Below are 21,642 nucleotides of genomic sequence, written 5' to 3'. Positions count from 1 at the left end.
AATTCCTTTGTTCTGTGAAGGTAAAAACGTAACTGTCTGTAAACATGTAGTAAATGCAGACAATATTCACCTTTGTATGAAAATTTGGGAAAAATAAGGGAAGTTGTATAGTCTATTAGTGTCAGATACTACTTTTGGTAAAAGGAAGGATTTGTTCACAAAGACACCCTGTTCTTATGAAAGATTAGGTAAGGAGGCTTGCAAGACAAGGCCTGCAACTCAAATACTGTCCTAGCAGAAGTAACAGCAACCAAAAATGAGGTTTTAAAGGATAAATACTTCAAATCGCAATTTGCGGATGGTTCAAAGGGGGGATTAATTAAAGATTGTAGCACCAGATTCAAGTCCAAAGGTGTAGACAGATCCTTGTATGGATTCTCAGCAATAAGGTTCCTTTCAGAAAGGCTTTACAAAGTTTGTGTGACATTACAGCTGTATCATTAAGACCATTATGAAAATTTGAAATTGCAGCTAGATGAACCAGTATAGTCGAGGACGCCACCCCTGTGTTGAAAAGCGATGTTAAAAATTCAAAGACATTATGAACTGGTGCAGAATATGGGTTGAGATTACAGTCTATAGCCCATTCTGAAAATTTTTTCCAGTTGCTGCTGTAAAATCGATTAGTTGAAGGTTTGTGGGAGGCTAGAACAATTTGTTGAACTGGGGCAGTAAGGCTAGTATGTCTGGCAATCATTGGAACTGGAGAAGCCAAGCACGGAGCTTGAGATTTTGAAGATTTGGATGAATGAGTCTCTCTGGATGGGACAATAGGTCTGGAGCTGGGTCCAGCATCCAAGGTTTCTGAATTAAGTGAGGCCACAGAAAGGGAAACCATACCTGTCGAGGCCAGAATGGAGCAATGAGAATTATCCTGCTCTTCCACCTGTTGGCTTTCTTCAGAAACTGGGAAATGAGAGGAATTGGGGGAAAGGCATACACTAACTAGACCGAGGGGGGGCAATCGTGAAGGAAAGCATCTCTCTGACTCCCCCGGAGAGGGTATCAGGGCAAAGTAGCTGCTGCACTTGTTCAAGGAGGATGCAAAGAGACTGCAGCAAGGCTAGAACCACTGATGGAATATCCTTTCCTCGATGAAAGGGTTGAGTGACTGCTAGTGAGGCATCAAGATGCTCCTGCTCAATTTGTCCGCAATCACATTGGTGCTCCCCGGAATACAAGTTGCAATTAGAAAGTGGTCGGATGAAATTGCCCATTGAAATACTCTGAGTGCTTCTTGACAAAGACGCTAAGATCTGGTTCCCCCTTATTTCCTGATGTATCAAACTACTGACATGTTGTCTGTTTGGATTGCAATCGGTCCCAAGGGGAGGGTTTCTTGGAATGCTTGCAATGCCAGGAGCCCTCCCTCATCTGTAGAACACTGATGTGGAAACTGGCCTCTAACTGGAACCAAGTGCCTTGGACCGTCTTTCCCAGAAAATGCCCCCCATCCTATCCAGAATGCATAAGTGGTCACTATGGCTAGGAGTTGAGGAGGGACAAATGGATAACCCAATAGAAACTCAATGGAATTGAGCCAACAACTCTGGTCCTTTTTGCATAGATCAGTACCTGATGGGACATTAGTTGACTCAGTAAAGACCACTGTGGTACCAACTGCCATTGTAGAATTTGCATGTAAAACCTTGCAAGGGGAACTAAAGTGATGGTAGCTGCCACAGATCCTACAGTCTAACAGTCTTGCAGTCACTGTTCTGTTGCGAATAATCTGGTTGACTTGTGATTTTATTCTTTGAAGTCTTTCTTGGGATAGAGACGTGATACAGGTGCTTGTGCCTAACACCGCTCCTATGAACTCTAAATGCTGTGCTGGCTCTAGATGGGATTTTTTTGAGTTTACAGAGCTCCCCAGAGAAGAGCGAGTTTGAAGAACAGTTCCTTACCCATACTAGTAGATGCAGGGTGGTGGCAGTAATGAGCCAGTCGTCTTAAGTATGAAAACACAAGGAATCCTTGCAGTCTTTAGTGGGCTGCTACCACTGCCATGCATTTGGTGAACACCAAGGGAGCTGTGGTGAGACCAAAGAGTAGGGCTCTGAACTGATGATGACTGGCGCCCAACCGGAAGCGCAATAATCACCTGGAGCATTTGTGTTTGTCTATTTTTATGTGATAACACACATCCTGAAGATCTGTTGAGCACATCCAATCATCTTTCCCTAAGAAAGGACACATTAGGGAGTTGCATCATGTGGCACTATCTTTAAACTGTTTTAACCCAAACCTTCACAAGCCACTCACTCCACAGCTTCTCTGCTTATTGTACACACCAACAGTAATTACAGGGAATTTTCTCCTGTGAGTCCCCTCTCCCTTCGAGGACATAAACAAAAATAGATTTTGACCGCTCATTTGTTATGGGACAAGTCTCACAAAAAGAAAAGGAACAACAAGGCTACCCATTTCAAGCTTTTCACACAGGTAATTACAGGGAATTTTCACCTGGAAGCCCCCCCCCCTCCCTTTGAGGACATAAAAATAGATTTCGACTGCTCACTTGTTATAGGACAGGTCTCACACAAAAAGAAAAGGAGCAACAAGGCTACCCATTTCAAGCTTATCACATAGGTAATTACAGGGAATTTTCTCCTGGAAGAACCCCCCCCTTCCCTTCGAGGGCATAAACAAAAAAAGATTTTGACCACTCACTTGTTACGGGACAGGTCTCACACAAAAAGAAAAGGAACAACAAGGCTACCAATTTCAAGCTTTTCACATAGGTAATTACAGGGAATTTTCTCTTGGAAGTCCCTCCCTCCCTTTGATGACAAACAAAAAGAGATTTTGACCGCTCACTTGTTACGGGACAGGTCTCGCACAAAAAAAAAAGGAAAAACAAGGCTATCCATTTCAAGCTTTTCACATAGGTGAATACTTCTGTATACATAATCAAAGCTTAGAGCATTTGTCCTCTCATTCTATAGTGTGCACCACAGTTAGGGCTCCTAAAACTGACCCCAATTTAAACTCCAGTCAATATCTGGTTAAAGTAAATTCTTCATAGTCATGACTACACATGGCTCTGCCTCTCTATATTTCAGCCTACTAATATTTTACAGTAACTTATTTATCCCAAATAAATAACTGCTGCAAACTTATTAAAATAGCTACCCAACCCTATTAATTAGGTTTAGTGCACAGTCACCCCCATAAGTGTACTGTTGATAACTCCATTCAATAAAGTTAAATGCTTGATTCCACATACCTTTCCTTAGTCCTCCACTGATAGTTTTCACTCAGCCCTGCAGGGCAAGTGAGCCCGCTCTGCCCACTGCGCTCCCCTACCCTGACCCCAATTCCCTACCGCCCCCACTACCTCTACTTTTATTCTAACACCTAATCATATGGTAAGTGTCTTGATTAGTCCTAGGGATACTCCAATTTTTCTGTAGAATTGCTTTGATGTTTTTAGATGACACACTATGTTGTACAGAATATTCCGCGGTGGTGCAGCAGTAGTATTGTTGCCTCACAGCAAGAGGTTCTCTCGTTCGATTCTCGGCTGGTGTGCCTTCTGTGTGGAGTGTGCATGTCCTCCCCGCGGTTTGGTGAGCATTCGAAAGGCATGAGTAAATGGACATGCCTTCGCTGAAGGTTGAACGTCAAGCTGGCACCTCGGCGTTCGTGAAAATCTACTGCCAATCATTAGAGGACTGGAGTTCCGCTGTGGTGACCCCTAACCGGGAAAAGCCGAAAGACAACAACAACCTAATCATCTGACCACTAGTCCAACCCCTAATTGCCTAACCTCTAGCCCAACCCACTCTTCTCACCTCCCTCCCACCCTCCAATCCAATTACTTCCTACACTGATCCCACTCCCAACAACACATTCCAAGCCAACTCACCTCCACCCTTACACACAACCAACCAAGAATACTAATTGTAGCATTTACTCTAAGGACTATGATGTTACCCACACTCACATCCTTATCACTAGCTCTATTATCATTTACCTTCCTCACTTCCTTACAAACAAACAAACCAACCACTGCACAATTACTCATCATACTACCCACTCTAACCCTCCCTCTCAAACCCACTCACACTTCTACATCTGCCCTACAATTATAAATCTCACAACTACAACGTACTCGCAAACAATCACAACACCAACTCATTACACTAGGAAAAATGTACACAGACCAAGCTCACAAACAATTAATATTAAAAAGCACATACTGACATTCCTACAAACTCTGCTAACCTCTGGTAACATTCACCCAAATCCAGGTCCCATCACAGCCAAACAAACATCTTTGGGGGAGTCTAAGTGCTTCCTCTTGCACTTTCTCCATGATTACCTACTCGTTGGGATGGGCCAGGGAGGTGTCTGAAGAGGACATGACTGCCATGGTTGAATCCTGAGGTTTTTGTGTCCACTGTCTCTAGGTGGAATCTGAAGGTAGCTCTGGGTGAGGGGAATGGCAGGGATGCTGTTCCAAGGACAGAGGTATTGACTGTGAGCCCATAGTGGACAAGGCCCTCTCCATGGCCCAGAAAGGAGGCCCCCCCCATAGAGAAATGGGAACCCGGAATCAAAAGACTCTTTTGAAACCATGGTCCTATCCTGCACTGAGGTAGCCAACCCCGAGCCCAAAGCACAAGTCAAACTTCCATGTGCTGAAGCCCCACGAAGTACGAATGGCTCTGCCAACATCAGTATCAATCCATGCTCCCCAGAAAGTACAGTTACACTTACCATAAATGTACATGTTCGAGTGTATTCACTGTTGCAGTCATCACATTTGGGTTATCTGCTTGCAGTAGCCCTCAGTCGGCCTGACAAAATCTTGGGTCCTGTATCAGTTGCGGTCTCATCTTCCATGACGACAGGTAGTCAGGGGTAGAAAGCATGTAGCCGATGCCATTACACCAGTTTTCTTGCCCCAGATGTCAGGTGCCCCCTTAATGGGAAGCAATTAAATGTATATATATATATACAAGGCTATACCCCCAACAAAAAAGCAAACTCACCAAAAAGCTTTTAATCATAGTAAAGGAGCGCACAGGTAGAGCCAAAAGAAGTCATGGGGCCGGTGGGAGGGTAATCAGGATTGCAACAGTGAATACACTCAAACATCTACATTTATGGTAAGTGTACACAACTGTACCATGTTCTTCGTGTTTCACTGTTGCAATCATCACATTTGGGTAGATTCCCAAAGCTAAGGATGGGAGGAGGAATTTAGACAGCATTAGGACCAGCTATAAGGCCCTGCAAGACTGCAGTGGCAAAGTCAGCTCTGGATTTAGAGAAAACTGGCAAATGGTAATGCTTGGTGAAAGTATGTACAGAACTCCAGGTAGCATCTTCTAGGATGTCTCTGGTAGGGACACCTCTGAGAAAGGCTGTAGAGGTAGATGCAGCCCTGGTTGAGTGGGGTCTAATCCCCTGAGGGATAGGTTTTCCATGGTGCTTATAGCAGAAATGAATGCAATGGCTTATCCATTTAAAATGGTTTGCTTTGGAATAGCCTTCCCCTCTGCCCCTGCAGAAAATGCCACCAGCAGTTGTTCAGATTTCCTTTGAGGTTTAGTCCTGTCCAAGAAAGATCTAAGTTGTCTGTGCACATCTAAGGAGTGCAGTATCCATTCCCCTTTGTTCTGTGGATTAGCAAAGAAGGTTGGCAAATGAATGGACTGATTAAGAGCCACACTGGATACCACCCTGGGCATGAAGGAGGGATTGGTCCTGAGTGACACCCTGTCCACATGAAAGATGATGAAAGGTTCCACTGCCATAAGGGCCTGTAATTCAGATACCCTTCTTGCTGAAGTGATTGCTAAAAGGAAAGCTGTTTTCCAAGAAAGGAATTTTAACTCTGCACTTGCAGCTGGCTCAAGAGGAGGCAGAGTAAGTTTTTCCAATACAAAGTTAAGGTCCCAGGCTGGAGTTGGGGCTCTTCTGGGTGGTCTTAGGTTTTTGGCCCCTCTGAGAAACTGCTTGAGCAGTGGGTGAGAAAAGAGGGGTGGTTCCGTGTTGTAAAGAGCTGAAATGGCTGAGGCGTGAATTTTTCTGGAGGAAAAGGAAAGGCCCTTGTGAAGCATCTCAGTTAAGTATTGAAGAATCTGAGGTAAATTGGGCTCTGCTGTGGCCATCCCTTGAGTTTGTTTTCAGGCACAGAATCTTTTCCATTTTTCAGCACAAGATTTTCCAGTACTAGACCTCCTTGCCTCCATAATGACATCCAACACTTGTTTACTGATAGATGGTAATGGAGACATTAGGTAATTAGCCAGGCTGCCAGGTTCAAGGTTTGAAGCTGGGGGTGCAGAATAGTACAGTTTTGTACCTACCATAAATGTAGATGTTCGACTGTAAACACTGCTGCAGTCATTACACTTGGGTTATCCTGCCGTAAGGCGGTTCCCCAGTCAGCCTGAGTTCAAAAGTCTTGGTCCGGCGTCGGTTGCTGTCGCCTCTTCCCTGACGTCAGTGCGACAGGGGTATGTAAGATGCAGCCGATGCAATTTTCTTCAGTTTTTCTTGCCCCAGATGTCAGGTGCCCCCAAATAGGTAGGCAATTCAAATTGCTAGTAAAATATACAAAAGAAAAGCAAACAACCATTTTTAGTTACCCGCAAATACTCCCCATAGGTAGTAAAGGGTAGATGACCTAGGTAAGTACCAGAAAGTAAGAGGGGAAGGAGGGAGGGTAACCTGGACTGCAGCAGTGTTTACACTCGAACATCTACTTTTATGGTAGGTACAAACTGTACTATGTTCATCGTGTTACACTGCTGCAGTCATTACACTTGGGTGGAATCCCAAAGCTGAGGTAGGGAGGCTGGATCTATAAGGCATTAGGGGTGGCTATAAGGCCCTGCAGCACAGCAGTGGCGAAGCCAGCTCTGGATTTGGAGTATAAAGGCAAATGGTAATGCTTGGTGAAGGTATGCACAGAACTCCATGTTGCTGCTTCCAAAATATCCTTGGTAGGTACTCCTCTGAGGTAGGCAGTTGAAGTGACTGTTGCCCTGGTGGATAGGTACAGGTTTCCCATGGTGAGTATAGCAGAAACGTATGCAATGTCCTATCCATTTTTAAATAGTCTGCTTTGAAATGGCTTTTCCCTGCGCTCCTGCAGCATATGCTACCAATAATTGCTCAGATTTTCTGAAAGCTTTGGTTTTGTCCAAGTAAAAGTGTAACTGCCTGTGAATGTCCAAATAATGTAGTAGTCTCTCCCCTTTGTTCTGTGGTTTTGGATAAAAAGTTGGCAAGTGAATAGTTTGGTATACATTTGGCATAAACATAGGGTTAGTTCTTAAAGACACCCAGTCCTGTTGAAAGATGAGGAAAGGTTCCACTGCCATTAGTGCTTGTAATTCTGAACTCTTTGTGCTGATGTTATTGCCAGTAGCAGGGCAGTTTTCCAAAAGATATATTTTAATTTTGCTGTGTTAGCTGGCTCAAAAGGAGGTAAAGTTAATTTTTCCAAAACAAAGTTGAGGTCCCAAGTTGGTGTAGGTGCTCTACGGGGCGGTCTTATGTTTTTAGCCCCTCTGAGGTACTGTTTGATCAAAGGATTAGAAAAAATTGGTGGATCGGTGTTGTAATGAATGGAAATGGCTGAGGCGTGGATCTTTATGGATGAGAAGGAGAGGCCCTTGTCCAGCATCTCAGTTAAGTATTGAAGTATCTGAGGAATGTTTGGGACAAGAGGGTCAAGGCTGTGCGCTTGGTTCCAGGCACAGAATCTCTTCCATTTATCCAAGTATGCTTTCCTGGAGCTAGGCCTTCTGGCCTCCAGAATGACATCCATTACAGCTTTGGAGAGAGGCACTGCTTGCTTGACTAAGGAATTTCCCATGCAGTCAGGTTTAAGGTCTTTACCTGGCTGTGAAGTATCTGACTGTTGTGCTGTGTCAGCAACTGTGGGATTTGAGCCAAAATCCAGGGTGGTTCTTGCGCTAAGTTCTTTAAGATTGGGTACCAGTGCTGGCGTGGCCAGTCTAGTGCAATCAGAATCATCTTTGGCTCTTCTTGCCTGGCTTTTATGAGTACCTTTGGAAGGAGAGGTAAAGGAGGAAAAGCATATACTTGCAGGTTTTTCCAGCTGAATGAGAGGGCATCCACTTTCCATGCTTGTGGATAGTAGCTCCTTGTGCAGAATTTATGTAACTGGCAGTTCATTGGGGATGCAAACAGATCTATGTCTGGGCTCCACCATTTTTGTGTCATCATCCTGAATATTTGTGGGTTCAATTCCCATTCGTGAGGGTCCATGATGTTTCTGCTTAGGTTGTCTGCCAGTGTGTTTTTCTCTCCTTGCAGGAATTGTGCTTGCAGATGAACTTGGTAGTCTAGAGCTGTGTTCCACAAGGTCATGGCTTGTCTGCAGAGGGGGTAGGAGTGTGTGCCCCTTGCTTGTTTATGTACCACATAAATGTGGTGTTGTCTGTTTTTAGTAGTAGTTGTCCTGGATGCAGCAGGTCCTTGAAAGCTATAATTTCTTTTTGATTGATGTGGAGATGTCTTTGCTCTGTGGGCCACTCGCCCTGCATACATTTTCCTGCCATGTGTGCTCCCCAGGCGTAATCCGATGCATCTGTTGTCAGTGTTTGCCTGGCTGTGGGTTGAGTAAAAGGCTGTCCCTTGTTGAGGTGACAAGCTTGAGCCCACCATCGAAACTCCTGTTGAAGGCAAGGAATTAGTGGTATAACTGTTTCCAAACTTTGACAGTGTTGAGACCATACACTCTTTAGATACCATTGCAGTTTCCTCATATGAAGTCTGGCATATGGAATTAGTAGTATGCAAGATGCCATGTAGCCCAAGGCCTGCAGAATTTTTCTTGCAGGGAGTTGGGTCTTTGTTGCCATCAAATGAAAGTATTGAGTGAGTTGTCCTTGCTTGTCTGGCGTGAGATAAGCCATCTGGGCCATTGTGTTCAAGCTGGCACCCAGGAATATTATCTGTTTTGAGGGCACTAATTTTGATTTATTTTCGTTTACTGTGTACCCCAGGCAACTTAACTTTTTTACGTACGCCAGATGCTTTAGAAGAATGTCCTTGCTCTCTGCTTGAATCAGGCAGTCGTCCAGGTATGGATAAATTTGAATTCCTTTTTGCCTGCAAAATGCAATTACTGGTGCCAGGCACTTTGTGAAGACCCTGGGCGCAGTAGATAATCCAAAGGGCAGTGCAGAGAATTGATAGTGCATTGAACCAGCTAGAAATCTGGGGTATCTTCTGCAGTTTTGTCTGATAGGGACATGCAGGTTTGCCTCCTTGAGGTCCAAAGTCACAAGCCAAGCTTTCTTGCCCAGCATGGGAAGAAGCTGCTGTAGTGTCAACGTTCTGAATTTCGGAATACCCAGGTAAGTGTTTAGAGAAGAAAGGTGCAGAATGCGTCTCCAGGCTTTGTCCTTTCTGGGAACCAGAAAGAGTCTTGAGTAAAATCCTTGTCCTTGCTCCTGTGGTGGTACCTTTTGAATAGCTCTCATGTCCACGAGTGCTGCAATTTGTTTTTGAGCCTCTGCCCATTGATTATTTGTTTTTGAGCCTCTGCCCATTGATTTGGTGGCAGATTTGGCATTCCTTTTAACCTTGGCAGAGTGTGAAAGTGGAACCTGTAACCTTGAGATACAATGTTGAGAACCCATTTGTCTTTGATGATGCAATGCCAATTGTGATTGAAAAGTGCCAGTTTTCCTCCTAAGGGGGCTGCCAAGAGAGTCCTGTTTGGCAGCTGTAGTGGGAAGTCACTGAGGCTGCTTTTTATAAGGATGAGGCCTGTCTTCCCCTTCTTTCTGGCCTGATGTACCCCATTGTCGAGGCCTGCAAGGGCCTTGTGCCTGACCTCTACCTCTTGGACGTCTATATCTGCCCCTTTGAGGTCTGTGACTGGAAAGGACCAATTCTTTGTTGGCCAATTTCTGCTAAAATGAGGAGGCTGAACCTGTAAGTAATCTTTCACCGTTTGCATAGATTTTGCCTTATCCTCCATCTTCTTTAATACCTCCTCGAACTTAACTCCAAACAACACATCCTGCTGCAAAGGTGCATCCAATAATTTGGCCTTAACATGATCTGGTAATGTATGTTCTTTTAACCAAGCATGCCTTCTAATGACATAGCCTGTAACTGCTGCTCTACAGGAGGCCTCTAAGGAATCAAACCCACACTGCAAAGTATGCTTTCCCACTTGTTCAGCTGCATGCAATAAATCCTGCATTTCTTTAAAATTAGTAGGATCTAAATCTGGAAGCATCTTTTGTTTCAACTGAGACATCAAAAATTGCTGATATTTTAGCAAGTGAAACTGGCAATTCAAGGCTCTCATTGCTACAGTTGTAGACGTATATACTTTCTTTCCCCATCTGTCTAATGCTCTGGAATCTCTGTCAGAGGGAACTGTTTTTTTTTGCTGATGAGGCCTTAATCCCTTTGGGTCCCTGAGAAATAGTTTCAGGGTCAGCATAGTACAGTTGTGTACCTACCATAAATGTAGATGTTCGAGTGTTCACACTGCTGCAGTCATCACACTTGGGTTATCTGCCGTCAGGTGGTCCCGCAGTCGGCCCGAGTTCCAAAGTCTTGTTCCGGCGTCGGTTGCTGTAGCTTCTTCCCTGATGTTAGTGCGACAGGGGTATAAAAGAGGCAGCCAACGCCATTTTCTTCAGTTTTTCTTGCCCTAGATGTCAGGTGCCCCCAAATAGGAAGGCAATACATAATCCTAAGTAAAATACATAAGTAGAAAACAATAACTACAGCTATAAGCAAATACATCTTAGAGATTGTATAAACAGGGAGCTATAGATAAAACCCAGGTAAAAAGAGGGGAAGGTGGGAGGGTAACCTGGACTGCAGCAGTGTGAACACTCGAACATCTACATTTATGGTAGGTACAAAACTGTACTATGTTCATCCTGTTACACTGCTGCAGTCATCACACTTGGGTTGAATCTCAAAGCTAAGGCTGGGCGGTTGGTACTAAACAGGGTTTGGAGAAGCTAGTAGGCCTTGCAAAACTGCAGTGGCAAAGCCAGCTCTGGTTTTTGAGTATAGAGGTAAGTGGTAGTGCTTGGTGAAGGTGTGCACTGAACTCCCAATTTGCAGCTTCCAAAATATACTTGGTTGGTACCCCTCTGAGGAAGGCTGCTGATGTTGCTGTAGCCCTGGTGGAATGAGGCCTAATGTTACCGGGTACAGGTTTTCCATGGTGTGTGTAGCAGAAATGGATACAGTGTCCTATCCATTTTGAAATGGTTTGTTTTGATATAGGCTTTCCCTGAGATCCCGCAGCATAGGATACAAAGAGCTGATCAGATTTTCTGAAAACCTTTGTTTTATCCAAGTAGAAATGTAATTGCCTGTGAATGTCCAAAGAGTGTAGGAGCCTTTCCCCTTTATTCTGGGGGTTTGGATAAAAGGTGGGTAAAATGAATGGTTTGATTTAGAGCTACACCGGATACTACCTTTGGCATAAAGGAAGGGTTAGTTCATAAAGAGAGACTGTCTTGATGAAAAATGATGAAAGGCTCCACTGCCATTAAGGCCTGTAGCTCTGAGACTCTTTGTGCTGAAGTTATTGCTAGCAGCAGAGCAGTTTTCCATGATAAAAATTGTAAATCAGTTGAAAAACCTGGCTCGAAGGGTGGTAGTGTAAGTTTTTCCAAAACAAAATTGAGGTCCCAAGTTGGTGTTGGTGCTCTTCGGGGCGGTCTTATGTTCTTAGCCCCTCTGAGGTACTGTCTTAATAATGGATGTGAAAAAAGAGAATCCGTGTTGTAATGAGCTGAAATAGCTGAAGCGTGGATCTTTATAGATGAAAAGGAAAGGCCTTTGTGCAACATCTCAGTTAAATTTTGCAGAATCTGAGGTATATTTGGGACAAGAGGATTTTGGCCTTTAGCCTGGTTCCAGGCACAGAATCTTTTCCATTTGTCTGAGTAGGTTTTCCTGGTGCTGGGTCTCCTGGCCTCCAGAATGACATCCATAACAGCTGTAGAGAGAAGTGTTGACTGGTTGTTTAGATAATCTGCCATGCAGCCAGATTTAAAGTCTTGAGCTAGCTATGTAGAATCTGATTGATTTGCTGAGTCAGCAGGTGAGGAATGTGAGGTACAATCCATGGTGGGCCTTGAGCCATGTTCCTTAATATTGGATACCATTGTTGGCGTGGCCAGTCTGGAGCAATGAGTATCATTTGTGGCCTCTCTAATCTGGCTTTTAGCAGCACCTTTGCCAGAAGAGGCAGTGGAGGAAAGGCATACACTGTTAGTGTTTTCCAACTGAATGAGAAGGCATCCACTTTCCAAGCTAGAGTGTGGTATGTCCTTGTGCAAAACTTTCGCAGTTGGTAGTTTTGGGGGGGGGAGGCAAACAGATCTATGTCTGGGCTCCCCCATTTTTGAGTTATCATTGTGAATACTTGTGGGTCTAGTTTCCACTCGTGAGGATCCATGATATTTCTGCTTAGTTTGTCTGCCAATGTATTTTTCTTTCCTGGCAGGAATTGTAGTTGAACTTGGTAGGTCAGTGCTGTGTTCCACAAGGTCATTGCTTGCCTGCATACGGGGTAGGAATGTGTTCCCCCTTGTTTGTTTACGTACCACATCACTGTGGTGTTATCAGTCTTTATTAGAAGTTGTCCTGGATGTAGGAGGTCCTTGAAAGCTGTTAGGGCATTTTGTACAGCTAGCATCTCTTTTTGACTGATGTGGAGATGCATTTGATCTGCAGATCATTTGCCCTGAATACACTGTCCTGCCATGTGTGCACACCAGGCATAATGCGATGCATATGTTGTCATGGTTTGCCTGGCTATGGGCAAGGTGAAAGGCTGACTCTTATTGAGGTGACATGCCTGAGCCCACCATAGAAACTCCTGTTGAAGGCAAGGAATTAGTGGTATTATTGTTTCCAAGCTGTGGCTGTGTTGAGTCCATACGCTTTTCAGGTAGCATTGTAATTTCCTCATATGCAGTTTGGCATATGGTATTAGTAGTATGCAAGATGCCATGAATCCCAAGGCCTGCAGAATTTTTCTTGCAGGGAGTTGGGTCTTTGCTGCCATCATTTTGAAGTATTGTGTCAGTTGTCCTTGCTTGTCTGGCATGAGATAAGCCATCTGGGCCGTTGTATTTAAGCTGGCACCCAGGAATATTATGTCTTATGAGGGCACTAGTTTTGACTTCTTTTCGTTTACTGTGTACCCTAGGCAACTTAGTAGGTTTTTTACAAACGCCAGATGTTTTAAAAGAATGCTCTTGCTGTCTGCTTGAATAAGGCAGTCGTCCAAGTATGGATATATTTGGATTCCTCTTCGTCTGCAGTATGCAATTACTGGTGCCAGGCATTTTGTGAAGACCCTGGGTGCAGTAGATACGCCAGCATGGGAAGAAGTTGCTGTAGTGTGAGCATCTTGAATTTGGGTACTTCCAGGTATGTGTTTAGAATTGAAAGGTCCAGAATGGGTCTCCAGGCTTTGTCCTTTCGGGGAACCAGAAAGAGTCTTGAGTAAAATCCTTGTCCTTGCTCCTGTGTAGGAACCTGTTGAATGGCTCTCATGTCCATGAGTGCTGTAATTTGTCTTTGAGCCTCTGCTCGTTGATTTGATGGCAGGTATGGCATTCATTTTATACTTGGTAAAGTGTGAAAGTGGAACCTGTATGCTTGAGTTACAATATTTAGGACCCATTTGTCTTTTGTGATGATGTGCCATTTGTCTGCAAAAAGTGCAAGTTTTCCTCCCAAGGGAGCTGCCAAGGGTGATTTGTTTGGCAGTCTGAGGGGTAAGTCACCGTGATTGTCTTCTGATAGTTTGAGACCTGTCTTGTCCTCCTTTCAGGGTTGTCGCACCCCATTGTCGTGGCTTGTAATAGCCTTGTGGCTGACCTCTGCCCCTTGGGCGTCTGTATTTGCCCCTCTGAGGCCTGTCAGAAGTTGGAAAGGACCAGTTTTTGGTTGGCCAATTTCTGCTGAAACGAGGGGGCTGGACCTGTAAAAAATCCTTGACCGTCTGCATAGATTTTGCCTTATCCTCCATTTTCTTTAAAACTTCTTCTGCTTTCACACCAAATAAAACATCCTGCTGTAAGGGTGCATCGAATAACTTTGCTTTAACATGATCAGGTAAAGTTTGTTCTTTTAACCAAGCATGCCTACGAATGACAGTCCCTGTTACAGCTGCTCTGCAAGAAGCTTCCAATGAATCAAATCCACATTGCAAAGTATGATTTCCGACTTGTTCTGCTGCATGCAACAAATCTTGCATTTCCTTGTAATCAGGCTGCTCTGTATGAGTGCTCATTTTTTGTTTTAATTGAGACATCAAATATTGTTGATATTTCAGCATGTGAAACTGGCAATTAAGGCCCTCATAGCTAGAGTAGCTGAGGTATATACTTTATTTCCCCATCTGTCTAGTGCTCTAGAATCCCTTTCAGACGGTACAGGATTTTTAGCAATAGAGGCCTTAACCCCTTTGGGACCCTGGGAAATGGTTTCTGGGTCAGCAACAGGGCTTTTATATAAGAATTTATGAGAGTCAGAGACTCTGTATTATCTGTCTGGTTTAGCTGGTGCAGGAGGTAATGAATCTGGGTTAAGGCTAGATTCTGAATAAACATCATCCACAATGTTTAACACAGGTGGAATAGCAAGGGGTCTGTGCTGGGGTAGTAAGAGGAACTCTCGGAGCCTTTTCTTAGAATCAGAGTAATCCTGGCCTTCCCAGTGGAAATGTTCCCTCATGGTATGTAAAATTTCCCCAAAAAAGTAGTCTTCTGGGGGAGATGCTGAAGGAATAGACTCTTCAGCATCAGAGTCTTCATAAGGGGGAAAAGAGTACTCCTGTTCCTCAGAAGAATCTGAGGTAATGGAAAAGTACAGTTTTGTACCTACCATAAATGTAGATGTTCGAAGATCCACATTGCTGCAGTCCTAACACTTGGGTAGTCCGCTGTCCCAGTCGGCCCGAATACCAAAGTATAAGGCTGACGTCGGTCAAGGCACATTTGACTGACATCAGGACGTCAGGGTACAAATGCGCATGACTGACGTCATATCCTCAGTCTTTTCTTGCCCCAGATGTCAGAAGACCCTAAAAAGATAAGGCCAAAACCAAAAAATACCAAACACTCCTGTACCTAAAATATGTACAATATATACAAATTCTCAAAAATAGAACCCCACCCACACAACCACCCCTAAACACAGAGGGGAAGGAGGGAGGGTAAATTGGACTGCAGCAATGTGGATCTTCGAACATCTACATTTATGGTAGGTACAAAACTGTACTATGTTCTTCATCTCACATTGCTGCAGTCGTAACACTTGGGTAGAATCCCAAAGCAGAGGTAAGGGAGGATGGCTAAACTATAATGAAGCAGGAGCTGCCAAAATGCCCTGCAACACAGCAGTGGCAAAACCAGCCCTGGATTTAGAATAGAGAGGAAGGTGGTAATGCTTGGAGAAAGTATGCACTGAACTCCAAGTAGCTGCCTCCAAAATATCCTTAGTTGCCACCCCCCTTAGAAATGCTGTCGAAGTGGCAGTAGCCCTCGTGGAATGAGGCCTAATCCCAGCTGGAATCTCCTTGCCATGATGGGAATAACAGAATGCAATGCAAAACCCAATCCACTTAGATATAGTTTGTTTTGACACAGGCTTGCCCTGGGAACTCAAAGCAAAAGAAACAAACAACTGCTGAGACTGCCTAAAATCCCTAGTCCTGCTTAAATAATAACGCAACTGCCTGTGTACATCTAAAGTGTGCAAAATCTTTTCCCCCTTATTTTGGGGATCTGCATAAAAAGTAGGCAAATGAATAGTTTGGTTTAAAGCCACACTCGAAACCACCTTAGGCATAAATGAAGGATTAGTACGTAATGATACCCTATCCTTATGAAAAATCAAAAAAGGCTCAAGCGCCATAAGGGCCTGCAATTCAGAAACCCTTCTTGCAGAAGTAATGGCCAACAAAAAAGCAGTCTTCCATGACAAGTATTTCAATTCAGCAGTAGCCGCAGGCTCAAAAGGTTGTAGAGTAAGTTTCTCCAACACAAAATTGAGGTCCCAAGCAGGAGTAGGAGCTCTACGTGGGGGTCTTATATTCTTTGCCCGTCTAAGAAATTGCTTGAACAAAGGATGAGAAAACAATGGTGGGTCACAATCATAGTGAGCTGAAATTGCTGCAGCATGAATCTTAATGGAAGAGAAAGACAAACCTTTGTCCAATAACTCAGTAAGATATTGAAGAGCCACACTCAAATTAGGCTCAGAAACATCCAAATCCTTTGCTGCACTCCAAAATAAAAATCTCTTCCATTTTTCTGCATACACTTTACGCTGTACTAGGTCTTCTGGCTTCCATAATCACATTCAAAACTTGTTGAGGAAGTTGAGACCTGCTGTGGTTCAAAACAGAATATGCCAGGCTGTTAGATGAAGAGAGTGAAGCTTGACATTGAGAAGATGACCGTCCCTCTGAGACAAAAGGTGTGGAATTAAAGGTAAAGGCCATGGAGGCTTCCTTACCAGATTCCTCAGTAATGGGTACCAGTGTTGCCGAGGCCAATCTGGAGCTATCAAAATCATCCTTGGCTTGTCTTGTCTGACCTTTAGGAGTACCTTTGGGAGGAGAGGCAGAGGTGGAAAGGCATACACATGAAGATTTTCCCAACTGAACGAAAGAGCATCCACTTTCCAAGCTGTGTGATGAAACCTTTTCGTGCAAAACTTTGGCAGCTGGTGGTTTAGTGGAGAAGCGAACAGATCTATGTCTGGAGTTCCCCAGGACACTGTCAATTGTCGAAATACATGAAGATCCAGTTTCCACTGTGGGGATCCATGATTTGCCTGCTTAACACATCTGCTAAGGAGTTCTGTGCTCCTGGCAGAAGCCTTGCCTGTAGATTTAGCTGCAAGCTGAGCGCAGTCTCCCACAAAATCATTGCTTGCCTGCATAGAGGATAAGAATGTGTTCCCCCTTGCTTGTTGATGTACCACATGACAGTTGTGTTGTCTGTTAGAATCAACACCTGCCCAGGAAGAAGTAACTCCTTGAAAGCCATTAATGCAAACTGGACTGCTAACATCTCCTTCATGTTGATATGTAGATGCTGTAGTCTGGCAGGCCACTTGTCCTGTATCCACTTTCCATTCAGATGAGCTCCCAAGCTATGTCTGAGGCATCTGTCGTTAGAATCTGACTCGCCTCTGGCCGGGTCACAGAGAGTCCCTTGTTTAGGTGACATTCCTGAGCCCACCACAAAAATTCCTTTTGAATGCAAGGTATTATTGGAATGACAGTGTCCAAATCCTGGCAGTGCTGTGTCCATACATTTTTAGATACCATTGCAGCTTCCTCATATGCAGTTTGGCATTGGGAAGCACCAGAATACAAGATGCCATGAACCCTAATGCTTGAAGGACTGTCCTTGCAGTCAGCACGGACTGATGAGATAGTTGATGGAAGTAAAGGGATAGACTCTTTTGTTTGTCCGGGGTTAAAAGGCCATCTGGGCTGCTGTATTCAGTCTCACACCCAGAAAGCACATGTCTTGAGAGGGTACTAGACTGGACTTTATTTCGCTCACAGAATACCCCAGGCATCTTAGCACTGCTATCACATATTCCAGATGCTGAAGAAGCTCGCCCTTTCTTGAGCCAGAATCAGACAGTCGTCCAAGTAAGGATAGATTTGTATTCCTTTTAGCCTGAAAAAGCTACAACTGGAGCCAGAACTTTGTGAATACTCTGGGCAGTAGATAAGCCAAAGGGCAATGCAGAGAACTGATAATGTGAATTTCCAGCTCGAAACGCAGATACTTCCTGCAACTGAGTCTGATAGGCACATGAAGGTAAGCCTCCTTGAGATCTAAAGTTACCATCCAGTGATCTTTGCCCAGCAGAGATAAAAGCTGTTGTAACGTCAACATTTTGAACTTGGGAATGTCCAAATAAGTGTTGAGGATAGACAAATCCAAAATTGGTCTCCACGTGTTCCCCTTTTTTGGTACTAGGAACAGGCGAGAATAAAATCCTAGGCCCCTTTCTGGCACAGGAACCGACTGAATGGCCCCTATCTGGAGCAACAGAGAAATTTGCTTGTGAGCCTCTTTTCTTTGTATAGGAGGAATGTCTGGCATGCCTTTGAAAGGAGGCAAGGTATGGAAATAAAACCTGTAACCGTGGTGAACGATATCCAATACCCATCTGTCTTGGGTAATAACACTCCAATTTTCTTTGAAAAGTGCCAGCCTTCCTCCCAAAGGTGCTGCCAGACGAGAAGGCTCTGGCAGCTGAAAAGGCAAGTCATTGGGTCTGCTTATGAAAGGACTGACCCCTGCCCTCACCAGAAGACTGGGCAGGCGAACTGCCTGTTCTAGGCCTAAAAGAACCTTGAGCTCTGCCCCTACCATGCCTAGATCTACCCCTAGACTGACAATCATAAGAAGGATAAGTCCACCCCTTAGTAGGCCAATTTCTACTAAACTTTGGAGGCTGAACCTGCAAAAATCTTTAACAGTCTGCATAGACTTAGCCTTGTCCTCCATTTTCTTTAAAACTGCTTCCACAGGCACCAAATAACACATCAGATTGTAAAGGAGCATCTAAAATCCTTGTCTTTACATGTTCAGCTAAATTCTGATCCCTCAGCCAGGCGTGCCTGAAGAACAGAACCAGTGGCTGCCACCCTCAAGAGGCCTGTACAGCATCAAAACCACATTGCAAGGAATGCTTACTCACCTGTTCAGAAACATGAACCAAATCCTGCAACTCTTTACACTCAATACCTTCCGCCAGAGCATCCACCTTAGACTTCAATTGTGAAAGGAGATAATTTTGGTATTTCAACATGTGAAACTGGCAATTCAAAGCCCTCATGGCTAAAGTGGAAGAAGTATACACCTTTTTCCCCCATCTATCCAAAGCCCTTGCCTCTTTATCAGAAGGAACAGGATTTTTAACAACAGAAGCCTTAACACCTTTAGGGCCCTGAGAAACAGTTTCTGGGTCTGCCCTAGGACTCTTAAAAGATACTTATGAGCTTCAGGCACCCTATAATACCTGTCCGGTTTAACTGGGGCAGGAGGCAAAGAATCAGGGTTCAGGGAAGCCTCTGCAAAACATCCTCTACCACATCCAGAACAGGAGGTATAGCTAAAGGCCTATGCTGGGGTAGAAACAAAAATTCCCTAAGCCTTTTCCTAGAATCAGAGAAATCTTGACCTTCCCATTTAAAATGCTCCCTCATGGAATGAAGAGTCTCTGAAAAGAAAAATCCTCAGGAGGAGAAGCCGAAGGTGTAGAGTCATCTAGATCAGAATCAGAACAAGCAAGATACTCCTGCAAGTCTTCAGCTCAAGACTCAGAAGCCTCCGAACACTGCTCAAAACTCTCAAGCTCAGGTTCCACCCTAGGCCTCTTATCAGGGGGGGGGTAAAGAACCTCTAATCATAGTAATCAAATCTTCTGCCATTTTAAGCATATGTTTCTTAGGCAGAGACCCTGAAGAACTAGGGGAGACCCCCACTGAAGTTAACCCTGGCCGGCCTCTAGAAGGAGCCTTGGAAACAGAAGGGAGGGCCTAACCACCTTAGAAAGGGAGGGAGAACAGCTACCTGAGAAGCCCCTTCAGCCTGGCCTACCTCCTGAGAGGACACATCTTGTAACAGTAAAGTCTCTCCCTGAGAATCCAGAGGAACTTCTGGTAGAACCACCGGCTCCATCGAGCCCTCTAAAGAACCGACGTCCGGGACAGACGGTTCTTCCACCCTAGGCTTCGCTGCTTTGTCTTTGCGCTTTTTAGACGAAGCGGGCGTCGGAGCATCCGACGGCATGTTGTAATTACACCGCTTCCCAAAAACTAACCTGGCACAATCTAATCTTCTCTTAATAGTGCGTTTGTTAAATCTAGCACAAGAGCGACAGCCAACAACGTCGTGCTCAGGCCCTAAGCAAGGTATACACAATGTATGGTAATCTCTATGAGGTATCTGTTTCCCACAGGAAATACAGTTATTCACTTTTTCTGACATCCGGTTGAATACTGAGGCAAGAAAAAACCAAAATATTCCCCAACGGGGTACTTAGCCAACTTTGATTCGGTCTGAAACTCCGACTTCAGAAAATTTCAGAACGCCAACCTGCACTCGCAATACTGCTTCTGCATCAGACCATGCGGCAAAAAAGACTGAGGATATGACGTCGGTCATGCGCATTTGTACCCTGACGTCCTGATGTCAGTCAAATGCGCCTTGACCGACGTCAGCCTTATACTTTGGTATTCGGGCCGACTGGGACAGCGGACTACCCAAGTGTTAGGACTGCAGCAATGTGAGATGAAGAACATCCTGGTAAGAGGAAGCGTAGTCCTCCTCCTGTCTAGGCCTTTTGTCAGGTGGGGGATGGGAACCCCTGATTAGGGTAATTAAGTCTTCGGCCATCTTAAGCATCTGTTTCTTAGGCATGGGGCCTTGCACTGGAGACTGCTGTTCAGGCTTCCTTACTTTTAATGGAGTTTTCAGTTTTGCAAAGGATTTAATAGTAAGTGTAGTCGGTCTGAAGACACCTTCAGCAACTGATGGGCTTTCAACTGCACCGGAATCCCCATCAGCCATGGAGTCGGAAGGGCCTAAAGATAAAGGCTCTAGAGGCCCTGCAATCTCCACTTGGGAGTCGGATGCAGGCTGGAGTTCTAAATCAGTGGTTGTCAGGGGCTGTGTAGGCGCCTCACTGAAAACTGGAGAACCGGCGACTGGCCTAGCAGAGGTCTTGGTGTCTGGTTTGGGTCTCGGCTGCCTATCCTTATCTTTGCGCTTTTTATGCATCCCGGTCGTCGGTTGCTCCGACGGCATGGTATAATTAAATTTTCTGCCAAAATAATGTCGGGCGAAATCAAACCGACATTTAATAGTTCGTTTGTTAAACCTAGCACAAAACCGACACCTACCATAAATGTAGATGTCCAATAGGTATGCATCTGCAGTCCTAACATATGGGTTGTCCTGCCTCAGGCAGTCCTAACATATGGGTAGAATACCATATCCAAACTGGGGGAGGAGGCACTAAGATAAAGATGGTGTAGTTAAGATCCCTTGCAAAACAGCAGTTGCAAAACCTGCTCGGGATCTAGAGTATAAGGGAAGATTGTAACGCTTGGCAAATGTATGCACGGAGCTCCAAGTAGCAGCTTCTAAAATGTCTTTCGTAGCCACTCCTCATAGGAAAGCTGTAGTGGTGGCTGTAGCTCTTGTGGAATGAGGTCTGATATTATCAGGAGTTGTCTTTCCATGAAAAGAGTAGCAAAATCGAATGCAATTTCCTATCCATTTTGAGATTGTCTGCTTTGAAATTGCTTTTCCTTGCATTCCTGTTGCATATGCTACCAGAAGCTGGTCAGTTTTTCTGCTGGTCTTAGTTCTGTCCAGATAGTAGCGTAATTGTCTGTGCACATCCTAGGTATGAAGCAGTCTTTGGCCCCTGTTCTGTGGGTTGGGGAAGAATGTAGGTAAATGAATCGCTTGGTTCAATGATACTCTGGAGACCACTTTTGGCATAAAGGTAGGGTTAGTTCTCAGAGAGACTCTGTCCTGATGGAAGATAAGGAAGGGTTGTACTGCCATTAATGCCTGTAACTCAGATACCCTTCTTGCTGAA

General features: G+C 44.6%; 1 protein-coding gene across 1 annotated transcript in view; it reads right to left on the bottom strand.

The window, feature by feature from the left end:
- PHF20L1 (PHD finger protein 20 like 1) overlaps nt 1–21,642 on the bottom strand; it is a 2,880,694-nt gene that overhangs the window by 1,577,242 nt on the left and 1,281,810 nt on the right. The gene's annotated exons all lie outside the window — the stretch shown is intronic.

Source organism: Protopterus annectens, chromosome 3.part1, assembly GCF_019279795.1.
Source record: "Protopterus annectens isolate FY-2018-M chromosome 3.part1, PAN1.0, whole genome shotgun sequence".
Lineage (NCBI taxonomy): Eukaryota > Metazoa > Chordata > Ceratodontiformes > Protopteridae > Protopterus > Protopterus annectens.
Note: the sequence above shows the minus strand (reverse complement) of the source record. Positions and strands in the feature narration are given on the sequence as shown.